Here is a 6,223-nt window from a genome sequence, read left to right on the forward strand (position 1 = left end):
TCATTCGTTTAATACTTGACTGTATTAGCTTTTTATTGAACAACATGTATAATTCAATTTCTAATTATTTAAATACAGTTCAATTATTCAACTATCTAAGTGGTCTATACGCTGAAAATCTTATAGTTCTTAAAGAGAATATTGATTCTATGCTTAATTCCAGGCCACGTTATCGCAGGTGGACTGTCGGCTACGATACCTTGGCCGATTTTGTTACAATGAACGAACGAGAGTCGAATAGCGAAGACATTCGATAATTTCGATCAGTTCGGGATGAATGTAAAAGGGAAATTGAGGCTTTTCGGGCGAAACGAGAGACTGACGCGAACAGGAAACCATTAGTTCGCTATAAAAAGGGGTGAAACTATCGGTGGTGAGCGGTGCCATTCGATGCGCGAATAAAACCGCTTCTTCGGTCACACCTTGCTGCATATGAGAGTTGCATTTTATCCAAACGCGTTCTCGTTAATTGCAATGTTAAATGAGTGTAAATTTTCACGTAATTACTTGGTGCAGTTTAATTTATATTCAAGAGAACCGAATCTGATGATTAATGATGGGATCGAGCCTCATATGTTCTTGTCAACATCCATCGATTGGATGTTCTAAAAAAATGAAAAATGTTCCCGAAATTCCTGGTAAACCGATCTAGAATGAGTTCGTTTACGCTTAACGGTTTGTTGCGTGTTCAAGCGAGCGAACAACCGAGAGTTACCAAGTTTTCAAGTTGATAGTGTGATTTAAAGTTTCCGAGATCACTTCCGTGAGTAGATAGCTCGGACCATTTAGCTAGATGATCAAGAGCCGCTGATTAGACAGAAATCGGTGCTCGTACAAGCGAGATGTCATCAGTAATTTGGTGCTAAGCCAACTACTCGGGATTTTTCGATGATACACGCGTATATCTAGTCCTGATTCGAAATATGTCAAAGGTTTGGAACATTAGCCGCCTTAAATTGCTCTTCAATTTTTTAATAGTCGCCGATCGTTTTTCTCATTCTTGGTGGAACAAGTTTTAAGGAATCAATTACTAGAAAATCCTTCCAGTTAGAAATTTAAACTCCGTTTAATTTTACGATGTTGTGTAAATCCGTTTGATTTTTCCGTCTCCTTGATCTCACCGTCCTCTATTTCACCGTTCGAAATGGACTTTAAAAATACCCACGAAATCGCGGCCATTCGAAAGTTGGGCACAATAACAGGCCAGCGGACGCGCTCCACTAAAATCACGAAAGAGGAAATCATTAAATTCTCGCGAGTATCTATTCAATTGTCGAAAGACGACAGTGGGACGTGAGGAGAAAAAGTGATCGATCGATTTCTCAGCTTGAATCGGTATTAAATCAGTATTTTACACTATGGAAAGCGTATCGAAAGGGTGTCAAGTGGTCACGGGTTAAATATCAACATTCTTAATGATCAAATATTCCAACACCTCACTTGAGAGACAACTATTAATTCTGATCAGGGTGTAGCAAACAAGGGTTAGCTGTTTTTCTTTCTGTTTTTTAACAGTGGTAAAGACGGAAGTGAGATGACGAGAGCGATTGAGAGCGGGAAGCAGAAAGGTACACGGATTTATAGGGACCAGAGGTTGCTTGATAGGGGATGAAGTTTCCGCTTGGATGCGGCCGAGTTTCGATCAAGGCCAACTTTGCCATTCGTTTGCCACTCTCTACCCCTTCTACGACTATCTACCTCTTTCACCCTCCTTCTCCTTTCCCTGTACAACGGATGTACGCTTTTTTCCCTCATCCTATTTTTATTCTCATCTTTTATTCGACGCTTCGCATTTTTTCTCATCACTCCCCGTTGTTTGTTTCTGTTACATGTTCTTTGCCTCTCTATCCCTTTCGAACGTTTTTTTGTATTCCCGGGTGTGAGTTCTTCTTTAATTCTTTGTACAATTTACTCGCAGCCTTAGCGTGTGTTGTACGTTTGTCTGTTTTTCAAAGGAAATATCCAAATTATCGAGATGCATTTGTTTGGCTTAATTCTTTTTCAAAGAACATTTCACGTACGTGAACTGAGATAAAATATATCAAAACTAGGATAGATTATTTACATTCTAAGATTCTAAAGAGAAAACGTTCAAAATTCTTAATTTCTCTTTTTTTATTCGCTCTCCATTCTTCATCTTCCATTGCAAAGTGTATGTTGCACGCTATTGTTTCTAAGGGGCTCTAATTCCGACAGTAATGATCTCGTGGTGAATGCACGACTGGTCGTATCGTTGTTCCTCGTTACGTCTCCCTGCTCATATCGACTTTCCTTTATATTAAACTTCACCTCTCTCCACTCTCGGATCACAATGGTCAGATTCAATAATTCGTCGTAATTTAACGTGACTCTCAAGTGAATTAGTCATTCGTGAAAACAAATGACCAGTTGGAAAGGTCATCTTTAGAACTAAAGCTCAGTGGACCAAGGAACTTAAGAATTTTTTTTTATCATCGTTTTATTGTTTTTACAATTTCAAAGGCTGCAGCTCCTCGAATCGATAGAGTTTCATCTTTGAATTTCATTGCTATCGGTCAGCAGAATTTCCGCTCGATCTTTTAATCTCTCTTTTCCTTGCATCTTCCTATCATTCGGCATTTTTTTCTTTGGGAATTTTCTCTTGCTTTTATCTGTTCAACAGACAACTGTCTGCGAATCTGGCTCTCGGATCTTTGAGGTCTGTTGCATAATAGGTGACCCTTTCGTTTCATGGACGACCATGAAAGGGTGAGCAAGGGGTGAGAAATGGTGATCAATTGAACGAACACTGAATACCATAGCATCGAAATTGGAACATTCAATTTTGTGCGTCGCAAACAATGAATTCATATATTTTTATTATTGGCATTTTATTACGCGTTTCAACAGCTATATTCGATATTTTTATGAATATTGCTAGCAAATTATTGGCCTGGATTATTATATTAATTTTTTTTCTGTAGAAGCTGTTAATTTAATTGAGTTTACTGTTTGAATTTACTGTGACAATTAAAATGTTAAAGGTAGAATAAAATTTGCCCTTCGCGAATGAAAGCGTTGCTTTAATTTTCCTTGGATCAAGCTTCCTCTGTTTTGTTTCAACCCCGCTAGTCGAGGAAGATGGCGTCGTTATCCCAGCTGGCAGCCGGTGTCCTCGACCAGTCGCCGCAATAATTAACGCGTCGGACTCGTTAATTAAACGTGGCCCGTAATTCCTCACCAGTTCTCGATGGAAGCAGAGGTAATCGGGCTATTCGGCCGTGAAAGGTGAATGTGTTTACGCGTCTCAAGACCACGAAGGCCAGCCCGTGTTTATCTTGTACCATTGTCGATCGATCAATCCATTGTCCAGGCTGAAATTTGTCCATCAATTGATTTCTATGATTTCTAACATGCTGCTTGATTTAAGTTTAGATTGAAATTCGATTTAACACCTTTACCGTTCAAATTTCTCAAATTAACAGCTTGAATGTTGCGAAGGTCATTAATTAGAATATTGTTACCATTATAGAAGATTAGCTATTATGAAATTTTTTAATTTCAGAAAATTTTCAAATTGCGTTGAATTCGTTTCGAATCGAAATTAATGTTAATAGAAACGTAAATTGGTTGAAAAGAATCGTCACCATCAATAAGGTTACGCTCGAGTGGATACATTCTCTTTCCACTTTAAAAGGGATCACGAAAAGGGAGAAAGAAGCAGCCCTCTTGTCAACACGAAAAGGGCTGATTTGACCTTCTCGAATCTGTTCCCTTTCTATGGCCACGAAACTTCGCGTCGGTCGATATATTCGGTGGACCGAGATTCGTTATCGAATCACCTCCTCACCCGCAGGTGAGCTTCTTCTCGAGCGGACAACTTTAAGGGGAACTGGATGCGAGAACTCCTGAAGGTCGGGGCGGGATTAAGGGCGTTGTAGGAGGAAAAAGTTGAAGGTGTATCCCGTTGAATCTTTCCCGAGAATTTTTATGATCTGTTCCAGGAGCTTTTACGAAAATTGTACATATTTCTTTCACGAAGGAAAAGCTTCAGTTATTACTTTGAATTTCTTGAGAAAGAGGGGCGTTTAATAATCATAATTAATTTTCAGGTGGTTATCAAGAAATCATGTAGTCGTGTTTGCATCACTGTCACGCCTTTCCGTGGGCGAAATCAATTGCTGCAGTTGCGGACTATAATCAAATTCCCGGGCTATGCATCAGAAAGGATTTTCCACGGTGCTGCTGTTATCGTGCGTGGCACAGCAAGGTGCGTGGTCCACCTACCGAGAATTCAATGACGGGATCTTTGACGTCATAATCTAGTAACACTTGACGAATACAATCTCTATTTGCAATTTACAATATTCGCAGCTAACGTTCATTGTATCACGAATTAAAAGCTTCTCCACTAGGGTATTACACGTTAAATATTTGATTAGAAAGATTTAACTTCCTATAAAAAATCCTCTATCAACACAAGAACATTGGATTTCTATGTTTCTCATCGTCGTTTGCCATTTAGACATTAATTGACATTTACTGTTCTTCAAACAAAATTTCCAATACTCCACTGTCTCATTAAAGATATCCTATTATGCTAATGAGAAACATTGACAAATTCCTTATGCCTGCTTTGTTCGTGGTTATAAAATACGAGTTATAGAAAATCGATCGAGCGTATTCCCCTACCGGGTGTTGTTATTACACTGAAACAACATTAGCAATGCTTTCTCTCAACGTTGTGCGCAATAATGCGTTACGATATTTGAAACATAGCCCCCTCTAAATCTTTCCGACTGTCCTCATTGGCCTCGATAACTTCAAATGGGCCATAATCGTATCCCACGAGCTTTAGGTTGTCCTTATTACTTCCTACAAGTTTCAAGGGTTGAAATTGCGTTGTACAGGTCGTGGGTGTTTCTATAGGGGTTGCTGAATCTGAGCCTCGTGTCCCATGAATCTAGCCTCATAGATATGGTAGAAACGTTATCACCTTTTGTACTAGTGTTGTTTCATGATCGTTTTGACTTGTTCGAACTGTCATTTACGGTTTACCAAAGACACGTAATTGCAATATTTTCTTATAATTTTAATTACACGCAATATTACGAGTATCTCGTTCTTGTGTAATTTACCTATATCGATTATTTTTGAAGTTTTTCTTTATATCAGGCGAAACGCGTAGGCATGGTTTTCATAGGTGAGCAACGGTGCGCGAGGAAATCGGAAAAGAACCCAGATGGTCAAAGAAAAGTGCATAAAACTTTACTTCGACTTCGGTGACCTGAAATTTATAATTTGACCCGGGAAACAGTATTGTTCGTGGGCGTTTGTGCTTCGCTGGAGCGAAATCACTTTGAATATGAACATACGAACTTACGAATGTTAAATAATTACCGGTAATTAATTCACAGCATGCAAAATTTATCATCTCGATTTCCCGGAATCGAAGTTTATCCATTAAATATGTTTCTCGGAATAATGCAACCGTTATCTTTCAACCTTAGATATCTCGTGGAAGAGAAGAACTTTGCAACGTTCTGACGTATCACGTCGGGTGACATCGACTCGAAACAATAGCATTCTGATACAATGCAGCAGCAAGAACGTGGACTCTTGTTGTCCCACAATTTAACAACTCGCGTGACTGTTTCCATTCAAGTCGAGCAAGTAGCAGCTAGTATGATCTAGGCCATGTAAATTGTTTTCGGTAATTCGACAGTGCTTGAATAATTTTCCATACAGACAGCGGAATCGATCATTCGAAAGCAACTATCAGAATTTACAACGAAGACCCGGCTACTCTCTCAAATTTTTATTCAGTCATTTTCATCGAACTTTAAATTTTAAATTGATATTTCGTAAGTGCGTTTTGATGATACTATTATGTCATCGAATCGTACCAGACTTTCGGGAGTCTCGTAATCTGTTTCGTATTCAACAGGCTGCCTACTCGGTGTGCCAATACCTTTTTTGATTGGCTGTGCTTCAAATTAAAACGCTACAAGTTTCATCATTTACTTTTGAAGTTTCTCAGAAACTTCTGCAAGGATAATAATCCCCGTGATTGTAATTTTCGTATTTCAAATTCCATTAAATGTGCTCAGTCACTGTCACCGCGTGAAATTAACACGTTCGCGCTGATAAATCTTGCAACGACCAGCTTTTCTATTGATTTTCCTGAAAAATTCGAACGTCATATGGCGATACAGTTCGATTCGTATTAATCTCGACATCGTTTCCTGTCGTTCTTACTTTCGAT

Source organism: Osmia bicornis, chromosome 4, assembly GCF_907164935.1.
Source record: "Osmia bicornis bicornis chromosome 4, iOsmBic2.1, whole genome shotgun sequence".
NCBI classification, from domain to species: domain Eukaryota; kingdom Metazoa; phylum Arthropoda; class Insecta; order Hymenoptera; family Megachilidae; genus Osmia; species Osmia bicornis.